At 45.4% G+C, this 19,220-nt stretch overlaps 1 protein-coding gene across 2 annotated transcripts in view; it reads right to left on the bottom strand.

The window, feature by feature from the left end:
* The window catches only part of JAK1 (Janus kinase 1), a 143,949-nt gene extending 127,766 nt beyond the window's left edge, over positions 1-16,183 (bottom strand). For both annotated transcript variants that reach the window (XM_051999500.1, XM_051999502.1), the window contains exon 1: positions 16,082-16,183. The gene's annotated coding sequence lies outside the window, so the exon portion shown is untranslated. The remainder of the gene's footprint in view (positions 1-16,081) is intronic.
* Positions 16,184-19,220: the final 3,037 nt, after the last annotated feature.

Below are 19,220 nucleotides of genomic sequence, written 5' to 3'. Positions count from 1 at the left end.
CTTATGGTAAAGGGAAAGAGAGAATGGATAGAGCAGCCCAAAGGCTGTAGGAGGGTTAAAGGAAAGGCTATTTTGTTTTAGTTTGAAGGAGATTTGGGAACCTGAATGGGCTTGCGTTTCTTCCAGTTTTTTGTTTGTTTGTTTGTTTGTTTTTAGCCAGGCATTTTCTAAAGCTCAAACTCAAATCCCAGACTCCCTTCCAAGACACAGATCATAGCCCATCAATGGCTGCCTATCCTGGATGACCCTGATCCACAAGGAGTCTCCCCAATGTAATGGATACCTTCCTAGACAAAAGGATATCAGTGAAGCACCCAGGTCATTTTTCAGTTTTCTCTATGACCAGCCCATCTTCTTCTCCAATCATACAACTCTTTGATGGTGCCCATTAATTCCCTTATTGCACACTTTTTATATGCTGGTCTCTGCCCACTCACACACATTGCCCCACTGTTCATGGGTTGATACTTTACTGTTAATTCCATCTAGAGCCTGCAGGGTTGCGACTCATAGTAATGCAATGAGCCTGAAAGCTATACATTTACTTACTCCCCACACCAAAATACCTTCCTTGTCCCTACAAAATAGAATCTGGGTCAAACCCTGCATTCATCACAACTGAATCTGCCACCAAATTGGAATTATACACATTTTCCAGACAAGAGAACTAAAAGAAAGGACTTATTCAACTTTCCAGCTACAGAGTTGGCTGTATTTCAACAAGATCAGTGAGAAAATGAAAAGCCAAACATGAGAGCAAGGGCATTCGTGAAGTCTGCTATTGTACAAATTAATCCCTAGAAGGAATTTGTAGTATGGGGAGACTCGAGGGAGAGAAGGGGTTTCCAACAAAATCTTTGTCTCTGTCACCTTCCTTAGACAAATGCTTGTCAAATTTATTCTTTTTAATTTTGTTTGATTAAATAGATTATTTCAATTCCTATTCATTAGAAATGTATAATAATTTAAGCAAGAATCTCGGCAAGAAATTAACTCTGTAAACAATATCGCAGGCCATATGGTTAAGCCATTTAATAGGCCTTCTAGTCTATCTCTCTTAATTACAATAGTATCATCAAGATAGACCATTAATATGCTAATTACAAATCACTCTCATCTTACTCTAACCAAAGCCATCCTCGGGGGAGTTATCACCATAAATCAAAAGACCAAATCTGTATTTCTTTGTGAAATATCCATTTTTTTTTTTTTTGTCCAGAGCTATGATTTTATCATTGCCAGGAACCCTCCATGAAGAAATTCCTTCCATCTATGCAGGGGTGCAGGCACAGCTCCTGAGGACTCAGAACAAAAAGTTCTTGCCACTGGTGTCCTTGGCCCCCTCAAACGGTTCTACATCAGAACTGATATGATCTTATCAGTAGAAATGACATTAAAGAAGCATTAACATTTGCTTTGATGTTGCACCCTAAAGACCATGGGCATTTTCCATCTGACTCACACCAGAAACCCACCCAGTGTGGGCAATAACTGTCGAGCTTTTCTCTTTGTATTTCAACACTGGGCACAGAGTTGTATTTGTTCATTCGTTCATCAGAAATCCTTTGCTAACATCGATTCCTAGAAGCTTTCCCAGGATCACTTAAAAAGTTAGGTGACTTGGGGCAGCTAGGTGGCGCAGTGGATAGAACACCTGCCCTGAAGTCAGGAGGATCTGAGTTCAAATTTGACTTCAGACACTTAATATTTCCTGGCTGTGTGACCTGGGCAAATCACCCCAATTGTCTCAGCAAAAAAAAAAAAAAAAGAAAAGAAAAGAAAAGAAAAGAAAAAAAGAAAGAAAAAGAAAAAAGAAAAGAAAAGAAAAGAAAAGAAAGGATAAGTGACTTGTTTAAAGTCACACAACCAGTATGTGTCAGAAAGAAGAATTAAATTCTGATACCCCTCTATTGCCAAAGTGTGGGTGATAATCTATAAGCGTTTATTAAGTGCTTATTGTGTGCAATCACAGGAATAAGAACCAAGTAAAAACAGTCCTTGCTTCAGGGAGCTTACTTTCTAATTTAAACTTAAAATGTGAGTAGCTATAACAACCCTCAGGGATAGATACTCCAGGTTACCCCCATGACCCTTGAAGAAACTAAGGCTCTAAATTCCCCTTCCTTGAATTTATCCAGTATGTGATAGGTTTTAAGCATCGTTCTTTGCAGGCTGAGGGAAAAAAAAAAAAGGAAAGCTATCACTAAACACTCTTAAGAGGAGACAGGAACCAGAGCAGCAGCTTCAAGCTAATCTCTGAAGCAGAAATGCTCCCACACTCAGTGCAAATATCACATAGGGACAAATATCAATTAGGGACATACTTATGACAAGAGGGAGAGGAGAGGAGAAAACGACAAATGAACTTTGAGTGACTTCACAATACAGGGAAGTTTGCTTAAGCAAAATATAATATGTGAACTCACACAGTTTTTTTTTAATTTAAATTTAATTTTATTTAATAATAACTTTTATTGACAGAATCCATGCCAGGGTAATTTTTTTACAACATTATCCCTTGCACTCGCTTATGTTTCGTTTTTTCCCCTCCCTCCCTCCACCCCCCCCCCCAAGATGGCAAGCAGTCGATACAATACATATTTGCAGAACCGAACAGTTCTCCCACTGCACAGGGAGAATTGGATTCAGAAGGTAAAAAAAACTCGGGAAGAAAATCAAAAATGCAAATAGTTCACATTCATTTCCCAACTCACACAGTTTAAAAAGAGAAACGAGCAGATAATTACATGACATAAAAATCTAGGTGTGGCTGAAAGCAAATCTTGATCCATCAATTGAGGAAGGACTAAACATTTTGTGGTATTGTTATGCCACAGTTCTCTTTAACTGTCCTGACTCAGTTTCCTTGTACAAGTTTCCCTTGTCTCAGTCTCCCTAATTACTCCCCTAAGCTGTAAATCTCCCTCTGATCCATGAAGGCTGAGGACCAATTAGTCTAAGGTTATAAATCGTTAGCCCAAGCAAGATAAACAAGAGAATAGACCTCCTGATTATCTTCTGTCCTTGAAAATTCACAACATCCCTCTAAAATATTCCAAGATATTTCACTAACATCTTTATCTTTTTGATTCATAGCCTTTTCCAGCTGGGCTTTCCCGCTCTTTCCCACTCTTTCCCTCTTCTTTGTCTCCAAAAGGTATATAAAGGTTAGAGATTCTCCATTCATGGCTGGAGAATGGCGGCTGGCGGGTAGATGCTGGACGCTGGATTCTTTGAGATGATAGTCTCCTCCAGCCCTGGGACCAACATGAATTCCTTGGTCCCAGTATATCTTTATCTCTGTCTGACTGGATAATTTGAGACGAGAGTCCTGTCCAGTCAATCTTACTCTCCCATTAATAAAATATTAAAAACTCTCTAATCTCTCTCCTGCCTCAGTTTCTCTGGCATTACAGTATATACATATTGTCGCAGTGTGGGAAAGGAAGACTAGGAAAATCCGTGAAGATTTACATGAACTGATGCAGAGTGAAGCAAATAGAAACAGGAAAATTATAATAATTTTTAAAAATAAGTACAAGCATGTAAATAAAAATGTGACAACTAAACGATTGAAACTGAGTGCTATGAGATGATAACAATCAAACTTGCCCCAAAGAAGAAATAGAAAAGATTCCTTTTCTTAGTCTCTGCAGAGGTGGGATGTCATAGATAAGTTACGATGCTTATATAGTTGGGCTTGGCTGACATTTTGATTTTATTAAACTTCTTTTTTTTAATCTTTTTGTTTAATTTTTTGTTATAAGGTATGCCTTCAGGAGTAAGGAAAAGGAAGCAAAATAATCAAGAAATAAAACCATTACAAAAACAAAAGTTATAAATACATATATTTTAAATCATGTTTAAAATGAGAGTAAATGAACATTTAGCAAGAGCCATAGGAGCTCTCCTATTAGTGAAGTGCATGCATTTCATAGTATTGACTTTGATATTTATTTTATCCCGTCAGAAGGATTAAAAAAACAACTTAATTGGGGGTTTTTAGGTGTGTTCCAGATAGTTATGTTGACAGGTAAGTGAGGGATCATTAGATTCTTTAGAATGGGACATACTTCTATTATCTTATTCTTGTTATTCAGTTGTATCCATTTCTTCATTTCCCCATTTGAGGCTTCCTTGCCAAAGATGTCGGAATAGTTTGCATTTCCTTCTCCAGCTCATTTTTTTTCCCAGATGAGCAAATTGAAGCAAACAGAATTAAGTGACCTGCTCAGGGTCATGTTACTAGCAAGTGTCTGAGGTCAAATTTAAACTCAAATGTTTACGACTCCAGGCCCATACTCAACCCACTGGGCCACCTATAAAGCTATCAGTAAGGGAAATGGGGTTAGGGAACAATTAAAGTTTTGAATTCTCCCTCATGCTAGCCAGCCTCTTTTTTTGGGAAAACTTACAAGTTTTCATTTTACCTCCATTTTTCAAAGAGTTATAAGTCAGCATGGTGAAGTGGGAAAGGGGCTGATATTGCATCAAAAAGAAAAAAAGAAATGAAAAGAAAAATAAATAAATAAACAAATAAAACAAAAACATGGATTCAACTCCTGCCTTTGATGCAAATTGGCTGTGTGATCCTGAGCAAATCACAACCTCTCCAAGCCCCAGTCAAATCTTGAAGACTGTTTACAAGCAGGTTGTCCAAAATCAGAATTGGGAGTTCCCCAGGACTGAGGAAATCACAGGTCTGGGCCAGAACCACAGGGAAATATCAGAGAATGGATTCTCCCCAACTCTGACAGGGTCTTGTGAAAGACATTAGGAAACAGTCTGGAAAGCCACGGTGACTGTGACCTTGTGTTTATACGATGTTTCTACCTAGAGAGACTGAAGAGCCAATGAAGTTCAGTTCCTCATGTGGACTGATGCAACCTGACAAGCTCGAGAAGGAACTGAAGGAGTCCTTACAGTGCAAAGACATTTGAACACACTTGGAACAAAGGACAGAGCCTCCCTTCCTCAATCAATGCACTTCCTCCAGGGCCATGGTTTTCTTTCTACCAGTTTCTTATTTAGATGTTTAATTCGCCATCATATGAAGAAAGAAAAGCTCATGTAGCTTGCTAGTTACCCCTCTGTGTGTGTGTGTGTGTGTGTGTGTGTGTGTGTATCTATGTGTCTGTGTCTGTATCTCTCTCTGTCACTGTTTCTATTTCCGTCTCTTTGTGTCTGTCTCTCTTTGTATGTTTCTCTGTTTCCATCTCTGTCTCTCTTCTCTCTCCTCTCTAAATATGTTAATGTATATGAATATATATACATATATACACATATGTGTGTGTCTATCTCAGAGATTTACAAACTGTAAAAGCTGAACGGGTCATTAGAGAGAAGCAATGTCAGATTTTGGGTCTCTTCACTATCTGAAAATGCTCAAGAGGCTCGGTCTAGAATCTAAAATATGCTCAGGAAGCCATTGTTTCCCACTCCTGAAACTGGGCAGCTGTTTAAACTCCCACCCCACCTAGTTGTTTTTCATGACAGGAAGTCATGAGTGTCACATCTGGTAGAGAAAGAGGCAAGAAGAAAGGAGTGACAGGATCAGTGAGATTCAAGCTTGGGGGTGAAGCCCAGACTTCTAAATGCAAGAAGGAGAGAAGGAAGAAGGGAGAGAGGGAAGTAAGGAAGAAGGGAGGGAAGAAAAGAGGGAGAATGAAAGAAAGGAGGGAAGGAGAGAGGAAGAGAAGAAGGAAGGGAAAGAGAAAAGAAAGAAGGAAGGGAGGAAGGAGGATAGGAAGAGGAAAAAAGGAGGGAAGGAGAGAGGGAAGGAAAAAAAGGAGTGGAAGAAAAAGGAAAGAGAGAAAAAAAGAGGGAGAAAGGAAAAAAGAAGGAAGGAAGAAGGGAGGGAAGGAAAAATGAGAGGAGAGAAAGGAAAGGGAAGGGGAAAGGAAGAAAATAACAATGTAGGATCATGGATATGTGGAACTGAGAACTGAAAAGGACTTCCGAAGTCAGAGAATAAGAAAGTAAGGAAAGAAAGAAAGTCTGGGCATTTTTGTTTTCTCTATTTCTCAAACCAAAACCCAAAAATCAAAACAAAAAACAAAACCTGTCATCTGTGCCAATTTTGTGAATGATCATGCGAGTTTTGGGTAGCCCCAGCACCTGAAGATCTCAGTCTCCTCACCTATACCTATAAGCTGAGGGAGGCTGGATAAAAGAGCTTCCCTGCTGCTCTGCAGCTATGATTTTGGACCCATTACTTCTCCCATATCCCCATTGCTTCTCCAATGTCCTGCTATTGGCACAAATTTCTGGTTAATTTGATGAGGAACGAAGGGGGAACTGCCAAGTGAAATTCAGAATTTTTTTCTAACACTAGTAGAACCATCACAGATTTTTCCACTGTTCCCCTAAGTGCCTCTGCTCATATTTTTGATCGATTACTTCTTTAAAAGGAAGAAAGGAATTAGGGGAAAGGATCAAACAACTAAAAGTAGGTATTAAATATGAGGAAATTAAAAATATGGGAGAAAAATTCTTAATCTAGAAGTGAATCACTGAGGTTCAATAAGAACTAAATTTCTGCAACCTTCCCCTTGTTTTCAGGACATTTCCTTCCCTTCTTCCACTCCCCACTTTTCTTTCCTTCCTCAATCTCCAATTGCCAGTGCATTATAGTAAACCTGATCTGTTTGAATCTTGCCTCTGTCACATACTAGCAATATGACCCTGGTAAAAACAACTCGGCCTTTCTCACTCGCTTCTATGAAATGAAGGGATTGGACTGAACTGCTTCTAACATCCTTTCTAGATCTGACACTCAGAGCCTGTGATTATAAACATAGGGCATTATTATCTTTTAAAGCTTTTCTCTAAACGTTATTTCAGGAGCACTTAAAGTCACTACTCTTTGGTAATCTGGTGAAATCTATCTGCCATTCTCAGAATAATGACTTTAAATGAATAAAATAAAATATATAGGATTACAAAGGAAAGGGCAGATAGGATTACAAAGGAAAGAGCAGATAGGGAGTGCCATAGTGCAGAAACCACCAAATTCTGGACTCAGGAAGAGTCATCAGTTCAAATCCAGCCCCAAACATATACTAGTTGTGTGACTCTGGGTAAGTCCCTTAAGTCCATTTGACTCAATTTCCTCATCTGTAAGAAAATGGCCAACTACTCCGGTATCTTTGCCAAGAAAATCCCAAATGGGGTCATGAAAAGTCAGACACAAACAGGAAAAAAAACCAATTGACAACAAGAAAGGGAATGAATTATACTAAAATAGTTACTCAAATATTCTTAAAATCCTAAAAATATCTTTGGAATCTGCTTTCCTTGACTATACTTCCGTGACACAAAGCTTTTGAACTGGAGTATGGGGGTGAAGAAAAACAAATGCCTGAAAACCCAGAAAATAAATAACTACAGGATGTCTTTTCATTGCCAGCTCATTGAGCCTCAGAACCATCTTGTGAAATAGGAAAGGTTAGAGCTTAATCTTCTTAGTGATTCAGCTCCTTTCCTAAGGTCATGCAGCTCATTAGCACAGAGCTGGAAGGAGAAGCCAGATCTTCAGATTCCAATTCCAATGCTTTTAAGATGCTCTATTTACAGCTAACCGTTTCCCAGCCTGGCTGAATTATATTAACCTCACTGCACCCACTTGGGTGATGTGGGACTTTGTACTGGGGAGGGGAATGAACTGGGGGAGGGAAAAGTTGCTATTCTATAGCAGGGCTGAATGAACAGTGAAGTTAGGACCAGGAGAACAGAGTTAAAAGACTAGCTGACCTCCCTTCTTGCTGTGTGACAGTTTACTTAATTTCACTCTGCCTCCGTTTCCTGATTTGTAAGATAATGATACCATCTGTTCCACTGCCACTTCAGAACTGTTATAAAATGAGACAATGTAAGAAAAGCAAGACCTAAGTCAGTGAGGATGATTATCATTGCAATTAAAAAAAAATACAGGACTTTTTGATTTCATCAGTACAGCAAACTCCCCTTCTTGATACAGATGGGCAGCTTGGAGTTTAAGGAATTGCTGGGAACACAGAAAAATTAAGGGATTTGTCCAGACCCGAAGCCAGGTCCCACTGCCTCTACGTCCCACACTGCCACTTTATCATTATCAACACCATTATTGTTTGTCATTGTGGTTAAAGCAGGTTCTCTCGGGGACACACATGCTTTCCCGGGAAGGAGCCATACATGTGCCAATGGCTCATCATCCTGACACAGGGCCATAGTCGGGAGTCCTGCCAAAGATGTCTCAAGAATTCAGCAGTCCTAGACTCAGCTCTGCCAAAGGCTGAGGCAGGACCACAGAGAGGAACAACAACAAGAAGAGAAAATCTTAGGAGGGGATTTCAGGTTGTACAATGAGTTACCTTGGGCAGAGATGGACCAGGAGCCCTGTGTCAGGCAGAGCAGCCAAAACATAAAACATGAGCTAAAGAAAGGAAGCTGGCGGGGTAGGGGGAAGAAAGAACAGCATTGAGGGCCCCCAGAATGTGGAGAGGTCAGAGGAAGAGTAAGGAAAAGGGTGGATAAGCAGACAGCTCAGAGAACACTAAAGGAAATGAGTAAAGACAGCCCAGTAAACAGGAGAGGAAATTAGTTTATCTCTGGAAGTCAAAAAGAAGGTGGAGGTGAGAAGGAGGGGCAGCTCCAGCTCCTCGGCCCCTTTTCTAAGAGAAGCCATCTCCAGAGAGCTTAGCACAGTGCTTGGCACAAAGGAAGGACATAAATGTTATTATGCCAGAGAACTCTGGACTCCAATGTTGTCTCTGCTGTCTGCCTGTGCATCTTGAGCAATTCCCCCATTTCCTAGAGGGCTGGACTGGTCGATCTTCTTGCCACCTCCTTGGTCCTCAGTTTCCTCATCTTTAAAACTGGGGGAAAGAACTAGATGACTCTAGATCCCGATGACTGAACAAGTCAAAGTGAATGCAACAGCCCGGTATGGAGAGCCTGTTCAGTCCTGCCCCAATCATGGAAAAATCACGGTGCAGAAGTGTCAGATGGAGATACAGAGCAAGAGCAAAGCAACTTCCCCATTCTGAAGGCCCCCCCACAAATTCTGACAGTGGCAAAAGTCCAAGATGAGAATGAATCTGGGAGGTGGAAAGTCAAGAGCTCTGCCGCATTTGGAATCAGAAAAAACGGATCCTGTTACTAGTTATGTAATATTGGGGAAGTCAATTCATTTTTCCAGGTCTCAGTTTCCTCAAATGAAAAGTGGCCAAGAGGATTTCAAAAGTGCCCCAGCCTAAAACATTTAATGTTTGATGAGTGATGTTACAAACCACCTATGTCATCCTGTGCCTCGATTTCCTCATTTGTAAAATAGGATATTAGACTAGATCTACTCTACTCTAAAATTCTACGATGCCCCAAATCATTCAGTTTGGCCACTGGTTTCTAAATAGATAGAAAGATAATTCTTTGGGCCAGAAAAAAAAAAAAAACCTCTTTGGTAACATATTTCCATCCCAGAAAACAAATCCTGTAATCATCACATGATGATCCCTGGAGACAGGAGAGTATGATCTGCTGTGTGCTTTGACTAAAGACAGCAAAAAGACCTTCTGGTCAAATCAGGGGAGTGAAAGTCAGGCAAGAAGCATGAGTCCTAACCTGGCCACCAAGAGCCCTTCAGAGCAGCTCGTGCAAAACCTTCTGAGCTATTCTCAAGAGCCGTGTTTCTGACACACTTCCCTGCAAAATTAGCATTTGGCCTAAAGTCCATCCTCCTTGGTGTGATACTCAAGGCCTTCTACAATCTGCTGCCCCTCTCCTTTCTATGATTTGCTCAGACTAATCACTTCCATATAGAATGACAAAATCCAAGCTGGAGGACACTCAGAGGCCATTTTCTGACCAAACTTCAATCGATCGATCTACAAGCATCTCTTGAGCATCACCATGGGTCAGACTCCGTGCAAAGCATTGGGGATATAATTCAGAAGCAAAACCAGCTTCTGTCATCAAGACAGAATATACAATATAATTGTTGTTTGTTCTTCGTTCTCAAAGAGGAACGTGACTTTTGGAAGGTGATGTCGTGACATGCAAGTGGATTAGATTTGAGAGAGGAAGGGCCGTGCAAAGCACCTGTCTCACTCTCCTCCGGAGCATTCTGGGTCATAGGTCAGGAGGACTGGAAATGACCTTCAGCATGTATAAGTCAGAATAAACAAGAGAGACCCAGAGGGGGTTGAAGGAGAAGGGGGACAGGCAGTTGCCATTTTCTGCACATTTTGGCTCACCTAACAATGGGGCATGTAGCATTACTTGAAAATTCTCTATGTGAAAGAATTCACTAGGCAGCTGATTGAGGCCATGGGTGGGGCACCGGAGCTGCAGTCATTAAGACTTGAATTCAAAATTTATTTTGGGGATAGTTCTTAGCTCTATTATGCAAGGCAAGTCATTTTTACCATTTTTCAGCCTCAGTTTCCTTATCTGTGAGATGGGAAGAAAAATAGCATCTACTTTCTAAGGTTGTTACAAATAAGACAATATTTGCAAAATGTTTTGCAAACCTTAAAAAATTATAGAAATACTAGCTATTATGATAGTTATTATATATTATATAGCATTTGATATTGTCATGATATTGTTGATAATAAAAACAATTAACCATGTTTTGCAAACCTTAAAGTATTATAGAAATATTAACTATTATTATTGTTATTGTGTATCATATTGAATTAGATAGTGTCATGATAATTAATAACCATGGTAATTCAAAGTCCTTCATAACCCTTCATCAACTTAGTCTCTCCCCCCCCTTTCTAACCCTTTTTACTCATTGTATATTCCCACCCTTCCCTTACTCTTCAACTCAGTCACCCTGGCTTCCAAACTATTTCTTGAATAAGACCCTCCATCAGCAGACAATGGGTATTTTCACTGCTGGAGTCTCATACCTGGAACTCTTTCCTATCTCCACCCCTGACTTCCCTGCCTTTCTCCCAGTTTGTATAAGAAGCCTTTTCCAATCTTTCTAATTGCAATGCCTTCCCTCGGTGATGAATTTCTCTTTATTCTATTACCCCACACAGAATTTTCTACATGACGTGACAGAGAGAGACAGACAGAGAGAGACAGAGAGACAGAGAGAGAGACAGACAGACAGAGAGAGAGAGAGAGAGAGAGAGAGAGAGAGAGAGAGAGAAAGAGAGAGAGAGAGAGATCAACTTTGTCATCTAACTAAAGAAGGGAAAGGGACCTGTACATGCCAAAATGTTTGTGGCAGCCCTGTTTGTAGTGGCCAGAAGCTGGAAAATGAATGGATGCCCATCCATTGGAGAATGGTTGAGTAAATTGTGGTATATGAACGTTATGGAATATTATTGTTCTGTAAGGAATGACCAGCAGGATGAATTTGCCAGAGAGGACTGGCGAGACTTACATGAACTGATGCTAAGTGAAATGAGCAGAACCAGGAGATCATTATATACCTCAACAATGATACTGTTTGAGGATGTATTCTGATGGAAGTGGATCTCTTCGATAATGAGAGCTAATTCAGTTTCAAATGATCAAAGATGTGTAGAAGCAGCTACACCCAAAGAAAGAACACTGGGAAACGAATGTGAACTGCTTGCATTTTGGTTTTTCTTCCCGGGTTATTTCTACCTTCTGAATTCAATTCTCCCTGTGCAACAAGAAAACTATTCGGTTCTGCACACATATATTGTATCTAGGATATACTGTAACCTATTCAACATGTAAAGGACTGCTTGCCATCTGGGGGAGGGGGTGGAGGGAGGGAGGGGAAAAATGGAACAGAAGTGAGTGCAAGGGATAATGCTGTAAAAAATTACCCTGGCATGGGTTCTGTCAATAAAAAGTTATTAAAAAAAAAAAAAAAACTTTGTCATCCAGTCATATAGAAAAAAATCTCTCTCTCTCTCTCTCTTTCTCTGTCTGTCTGTCTCTCTGTCACACACACACACACACACACACACACACACACACACACACACACACACAACCTTCAGGCAGCCCATTCTGCTCTTTGGGCCAGCTCTCCTTGTTAGGAAGGACTTCCTGATGTCAAACCTTAATTCGCCTCTTGGCAGCTTCTATTGTGCTTCATTCTTCCCTCTACTGCAGAACTGGACAAGTCTGATCTCTATCTCCTCTCTCTCAGCTCCAAGACAGTCCTCCAAGACTTGCAGGTGACTCTCCTATCTTCCTCAAGCCTGCCAGCTTCCTCCAACCGATGCTCCTAATCACGAGCTCTAACACAGTACTAGCATAGACTAGGAAGTTCCAAACAAACGCTTTTTGTATCTGTCAGCCCATCATCCTACGACTATCTATAAGCCCCTGCCCTGATTGCCTCTTCCGTCATTCCTACATTACTCCAGATATTCCGGGGAGAGCGCAGTAGGACTAAGACTTGCCCTAGAAGTCCTCGTACCCTCTTAATGCAATCCAAGAACATGTTAGTTTTTTGAAGGCTATGTTCACCCATATGTGGACTTATAGTGTCTACTTGCAGTCCACTAAAACACTCAGATCATTTTCAGACAAACTACCTAAATATCTGTTCCCAGTAAACTATTTACTCTTGATCCTTCCACTGTCTCCAAATGGCCTTTGGACACTTTTCTTGGTCTCTTTGCTTCTCATACCTGGAACCTCTTCTCTTTCTCTCTTTATCTATTCATCCTTTAATCCTTTAATACTAAACTGTATGAGAACCCTTCCCTGATTGTCCTGGTTAGTTAAGCTATCTTGAGTCTTGAGTCCAAATCCAGAGTTGCTGCAAAGGCTCATGGGGAACATGACAAGTTTGGCACACCACAGATGCTTCTGTTTCTCCCAAGGCAATCCACCCAACCTTAAGATTGCCAGGCATGGAGTGTTGGTATTGCTCATCATTGTATTCTCTCCTTCTCTTTAACAGTATTCTCAAATATAGAAAAATCCAGAAATCCCTTTTAGGAATTTTAATGGTTGCTTTAGGGATTTCAAAGATTGTTTTTTCCCTTCCCATTTGACAGGGAAAAGCAATCTGGATAGACCTGGATCAAATACCAGTTCTACTTCCTATCCGTGTACCACTGACTAAGTCATTTTCTTTCTCTGAGACTTCATTTCCTTGTGTATAAAATAAAGATCGGGTAGGGTCTCCAAGGTCCTTGGCTGCTCTAAATCTAAGATTTTCAAAGCACAAATAAAGGTAATTATGGGGAATTAACAAATTAGCTAAAGAGGTCTGGGTTCAATTCCTGCTTCTACCACTTAACACTCGTGTTACTTTGGACAAGCCATTCGCACCCCTGTAACAGCGGGTTCCTCTCTGATAAAATGAGGGAATTGGATGAGATGATCTCTAAGGTCTCTTCCAGTTCAAGCCCCAGGATTCTCGGATCTTAACCATCAGCATGAGTGCAAAATGGAGATTTATTCTCATTTGAAATTTCCTTCCCAGAGGGAAGATGTCTTGCCTTTCTTTCTTCTCAAAAGATCCCAGATCCTTTCAGCAAAATCAGTCACTGGCTAACATTTAAAAGTGCCCTTTCCTCATGATTATTGATTATTGAAAAGATTCCTAATGCAGGTTTTATGACCCAAAGTCATCTGAAGTTCAGAAAGGATCAGGTGATTAATCCCAGACCACAGAGACCCCCAGAGGCCAGACTAGGATGCTCCAGACTCCAAGGCCAGTTCCTTTCCCTAGGAGATCTTCTGCCTTCAAAACTTTGCCCCAAAACAGGCTTTCCTCCCTGCCTTCAATTCCCTTCACAATTAATTCATCTCTTGGAAATCTTTATTTCCTTCCAAGTCCCCTCCTCTCAGGGCTTTTCCTAGCCTCCCGCACAAAGTTAGCTTCCTGCCTCCTAATTTCGACAGAATCAAGAGATTTCCAGCGCAGACATCTAGTCTACATCTTGTACTAATTATATATATAAAGTGTGTGTATGTTATATTATACATATATATGTTACATTATATGAATATGTGTGTCTAAAACATGTACAGGTGAGGGAATTAACTCGCATAGGTAAATGACAAGTGGGGATGAAGCCATTCAATGCCTGAAACAGACTCTATTCCGGCCTCCCAGTTCAGCCCTCCAAGGGCTATCCAAATGGGAGCGGCGCATGCATTGCATTTGGTTTCACACAGGTATGTGTATTGGGATCCTGGCGAGAGGGGGAAGGGGAAGGAGGGCAGGGAGGAGAGAATTTTGAAGAGCTCCCTCGGCCCTTGTCCAGACTCTAACCTGCCTCCTCTAATTCATCCCTAAATAACACTCCCGGGATCACGGGAGTCCACAAGACGCTGAAGGAATTTTCCTGAAATCACACAAAGGGTATTCCACGCGTGGCTAGCCCTCGGGCGCGTCACGTTGGTTCCATCCCCGCTCTGCACTCGTTACCAAAATACGAGGCAGAGGAATAGGTGTTTCTCAAGTTTCCAGGAGCCAAGAAAGCAGCGGCGCTGCTCGCCCGTCCCCACCAGCTGGGGATCCCTGGAGATCCAGGGCAGCCCAGCGGGGCCTCGGAGCGTTAAGAAAGGCCGAGAACCGCGGGGACCGGGGGTGGCCAACGCCGATCATTTTCAACATCAAAGAAAAGGAAGAAAAGAGAGCGCCCCTCCCCCCGCGCTGCCCGATTCCGCTCGGAACTCGGCCCTCCGATGCGCACGAATGTTAACACTTGAGTTCCTTCCTCTCCGGCGGCCGCAGGCTGCAGGAGGGAGCCCGAGCTCACGGTCAAGTTCGGCTTAGCTCCGAGTTGGAGTCCCGCGCTTACCCCCCGGGGCTCTTCCAGCTCCGGGGTTCCGTGAACCCCGGCCCCCCAGAAAACCCCGCGGGACAATTTGTTCTATGGTTTGAAAAGCCACTTTTCCCGGCTGCTCGCGGGGCGAGTCCCTGCAGCAGAAGGAGACGGAGCAGCGCGCTCTCCTTGGTTCGGGGGTCCCCAGAGATGCCCCATCCGTAGCCCCCCGCGCCCCGCCTGTTAGTCAGCCTGGGCGTCAGACACCGCGCCCGCCTGCCCCGGGTCCTGGCTGCAAACACCTGATCCCAGCACGCTGGAAGCTTCTGGGCACACAGGAAAACACCTCGCCCGCCAACGGTCCCCCTCTATCTGACAGATCTTGCGGGGAGGGGGGAGAAACTCCTCAGCCTTATCCGACCCATCTCGGACTCTTCTTGCCAGCCCCGACGTTCTCGATCTGACTCGTTTGTGCCCCTGGCCCTGGCACAGGTAGGGGGTGAGGAGATGAGCGATCCGGGGCTGGCTTTCCATCTGGTCCGCCCTCAAAGGGGAGATCGGAGATAGTCGGAGGCATTTTTGGGGGGATCCTCCCAAACTGAGGAGTCTCAGCCCTCGCGATGGGGTGGGGGTGGGGGGGTCGCTCAGCGTGACATGAATTCCCCGAGCAGCGAGACTGGGGGGATATGTCGGAGTCCCTCCCACAGTGCCCGGATGCCGCCAAGCCCCTCGACCTCAGGGGGTTCTCAGCGGGGCTCAGTGATAGCTGGTGAGAGGGAGGAGGAAAAAATCTCTCTCTCTCTCCGCCCCCTCCCCCCCCCATTCCCACTACGGTTCAGCTCCTACCTCGGCCTCGGGGCTCAGGAGGGGCTCCCTCGGGGGAGCCCAGAAAGAGAGAAGTACCGTAGAGTCCCGGCTGCCCGCGGCTCCAGCACCCGCCCCCCAACCCCGCCCCACTCCAGGGGCCACACGCAGGATGTACTTGGCCGACATAAACAGGATGTCAGACGGCGCGTTCGGATCTTGTCTAGCAAAACTTTGAGTTGTAACTAAAGCACGCAGACCCGGGGGTGACGCGAGCGAGGAGAGGGGCTTCCCAACCTTCCAGCTCCCGCGCCCCGGCGATCCCGGCTGGGGCCCCCGGGCAGCGCCGGCCGCCCTCGGCCCCAAGCTGGAAATCCCCGCTCCCTCCCGCGGCTGTCCCAGCCCTCGGTGGCTGCGGGGAGCGCCCCCCAGCCGGCGCGTCTGGAGAGGAGGAGGGAGGGCAGCTGGGGGATCTCTGCCCCTCCGCCGTGCCCTGCCGCCCCCCGTTCCCGGCCCCCTCGGGCAGACCACCGCTGGCCCCCGGCCGCCCCCTCCCCCGCCTTGGCACTCACCACTTCCGCGTGCTGCTCGGGGCTCGACTGGCAGGCGGACAGCCAGGCAGTGCCCGGGCCCCCGGGCCCAGGTCGGCTCGGCTCGCTAGGCGGCCAGGCCCCTGCTGCCACCCCGCATGGAGCGGAGCCTCCGGTACAGGCCTCGGGCGCGGCGGGCTGGACGCTGGGCGCGGGCGGGACCGGGGGCGCGGAGACCGCCGTGGGGACCTGGGTACCGCGGGCAGCTCAGCGGGCCAGCTCGCTCAGCTCGGCTCGGCTCCTCTCGGCTCCGCTCGGCTCAACTTTGGGGCAGCCCGGCTCCGCCTCCCCTGCCCGCTGCGGCTCCGCCCCTCGCAGTCCCTCCCAGCTCTGGGGAGGCCCGATTGCCCCCCGCAGCCTCTGCCGCTGAGCTCGGCCTTCAGTGCTTCTGGGCCCGCTCGGGCGGGCGACAGTCAGTCTTGTCAGCCCTCCCCCTCCCCACCTCCGCTCAGCTGGGGCGGGGGCTGCGCTGCGCTTGTGGCAGAGGCCGCCCGCCCGCCGGCTGACATCACCCGAGTGACAGCTCAAGCGGGGAAGGGAGCTGCCAGTGGGGGTGGGGAAAGCGATGGGACGGAGCGCCGCCGCCGCCTCCTCTGCCCTCCCCTGCCCTCCCCCGCCCTCCCCCGCACTGCGAGGCGACAGGAGTCAGCGGGAGGCCCGATCTGCCCACAAAGGCCTCCCCTGCCCGAGGAGGTGCCCAGCCCCTCCCCCGCCCCCTGCCACCTGGGCTCCCGGGACCTGAGCAGCGGAGAGAAACTGAAGCCTTGGGCCCTTTCAGAATCTGCAAAGGAAAACATGCCTTCAAAGAGGGGGAGATGGGGGAGCCAAGGCCGAGGACTGCACTGGGTGCGCTAACCCATTGACTGAGATGCCTGCGGATTTTGTGCCCGAAGGGCGAGGCTCCGGTCCTGGATTCAGATCCTCAGCAGTCCCGGTCCTAGGAAGCTGGTGGCTCGGGAGACTGGTCCGGAAGGGCCCAGCACCGGCACTCTTAGCAAACAAAGCCAAACCCGGAGCACGCGAGGTCAGAGAGCGCATGTGACTCCCAGGCGCTGGAACTGGAAGTACTCTCAGAAGCCCTTTCAGTTGGAAGGCACTGACTGAGAGGCCTTGGGAGAGGGAATTCACTCACTGGAAGGTCCCTAGGCCAACGAGATCACAACTTCAGAGGGGAAAAAAGAAGGTGCCAAAGCACTTCCTCATGTCCGCCAGGCCAAGGAGTGTTAGCCTAGAACATCTAGATCTAAGCAGCGTTAATCAGCTTAGAATGGCTTGGACTCTCTGGGCCTCAGTTTCCCCAGTTGTAAAATAGGCTGAACTAAATGATATCTAAAGTTCCTTCCATGGCTAACCACCTAAGCAGGGAAGGAGCTCGCTCTATTACTTCAAGGCCCACAAACTTGTTTCCCAAAAACCCATTGAGATAGATAGTATTATTTATGACAATATTACAGATAAGGAAACTGAGACCCCCTGGGGAAGTCAGGGAGGTAAAACAAGTGGACCATGGCACACAGCTGTGATGGGGGAAAGACTCGTGTCACCTGACGCCCAATCTCGTGACCTGACACCCAGTCTTGTGATGGAGGAAGGCTGCCTCTTGCCCATGGGAATGGGGGTCTGCCATTTGCATGGTCGGAACTTGGGTCTGTTACCTTCGGCGACCACAACAGGTGCCTCTGCGCCATTTTGTTTTGCAAGATCAGTAGTGAAAGTTCATTCTTTTTTAAATTGGACCCATGATGTCCTTGGGATGGAGAACTTCAAGTACAGCCTTCGAAGGTTGCCTGGGCCCCTGAGATTGGAGAAATTTTCCCAGAGGCACTAGACAGTATGCCTGAGGGGCAGTGTGCTCTGAAGCCAGCTCTCAGCCAAGACACCAGGAGTCTGGTTTCACCATTCAATGCCTCTGGCATCTCCATAGGAGACATGGCAGAAGTGAGGCAGATTTCTTTTGGCTCCTCTGCCTCCTACATTCTCCAGTTGTGAATGTGTCTATTCAGAGAAAAGTCTTAAGAAACTCTTCACTGGGGATAATTATCCTCAGGTTACTAAGCCCCCATCACCTCTTTCAACATCTGACATGGTGGACAATGGCTTCTCCAAAGCCAGTTCTGCAGAATGCAAACTCTCCTAGGCCTGGCAATCCTTTCAGCATGGCCTGAAAACAGCCTTGGTGCCAGCCGGTAACTAGACGCCGGCTGCTGACGAGGGGAAGCTCCTTGCCAGGTGGGTAGAGGGCCAGCCATTTGGGGGCTGATGCAATTCTGGAAAATCATTTGCTGAAGGGCAGGGGTTGGGATAGGAGTAGGCAGGAGAACCCACAACGGGGGACTTAATAACCCTTGAAATGTACAAGTAGCGAACCCAGGCCTAAGCAGAGCTTTGTGGAGGTAGGAGTCGAGGGGCAATGATCTATACTCACTAAAATGGGCCAGGATCCTGGTCAAGAGATGAGGGGGAGCTGGCAAAGGATTGGGAACCAGGCAAACCTGGGTTCAAATGCTGCCTCTGACATTTAATAGATAAGTGACTGTAGGCAAGAATCACAACCTTTCTCAGCCTCAGTTTCCTGAGATAATATTTATGAAGCATTTTGCAAATCTTAAAATGTTAGCAAAAAAGAAAATCCAAGCAGACATTGACTAAGCTGTGTGAATCTTTCAATTCCTTTTTCTATAAAATTAGTCAGTGAATATTTATTCAACACCTACTGTGTGCCAGTGCTAAGTGATGGGGATACACAAAGAAAATAGGGACAACAATCGCACTGACCTCCCTGGATTGTCATGAGGGTTAAAGGTGATAATGTACACACAATCCTTTTCAAACATTGAAGGCTTGAATGTGATGAGAGTAATTCTCATTTGATCTGAGTCACCTCTTTTCCTGCTTCACAGAAAATGAGCTGGAGGAAAGCTCTCTTGTCCCAAAAGTCAGAATCCCTTCCATATTATCCCTTACAAAAGATCCAACCTTTGTTTGAAAACTTATAGGAACCCATCTGCCACCTTGGTGAATCCATTCTCCTTTCAGGTAGGTCTATTGGTAACAACTTGACTTTTGCATCATATTATTCAAACCTACGTACTGTATGTTGGATCCAAATTGTCCTGGCTCA

The sequence above is a fragment of the Antechinus flavipes genome, chromosome 4, assembly GCF_016432865.1.
Source record: "Antechinus flavipes isolate AdamAnt ecotype Samford, QLD, Australia chromosome 4, AdamAnt_v2, whole genome shotgun sequence".
Taxonomy (NCBI): domain Eukaryota; kingdom Metazoa; phylum Chordata; class Mammalia; order Dasyuromorphia; family Dasyuridae; genus Antechinus; species Antechinus flavipes.
This window is presented reverse-complemented; position numbering and strand designations above follow the sequence as displayed.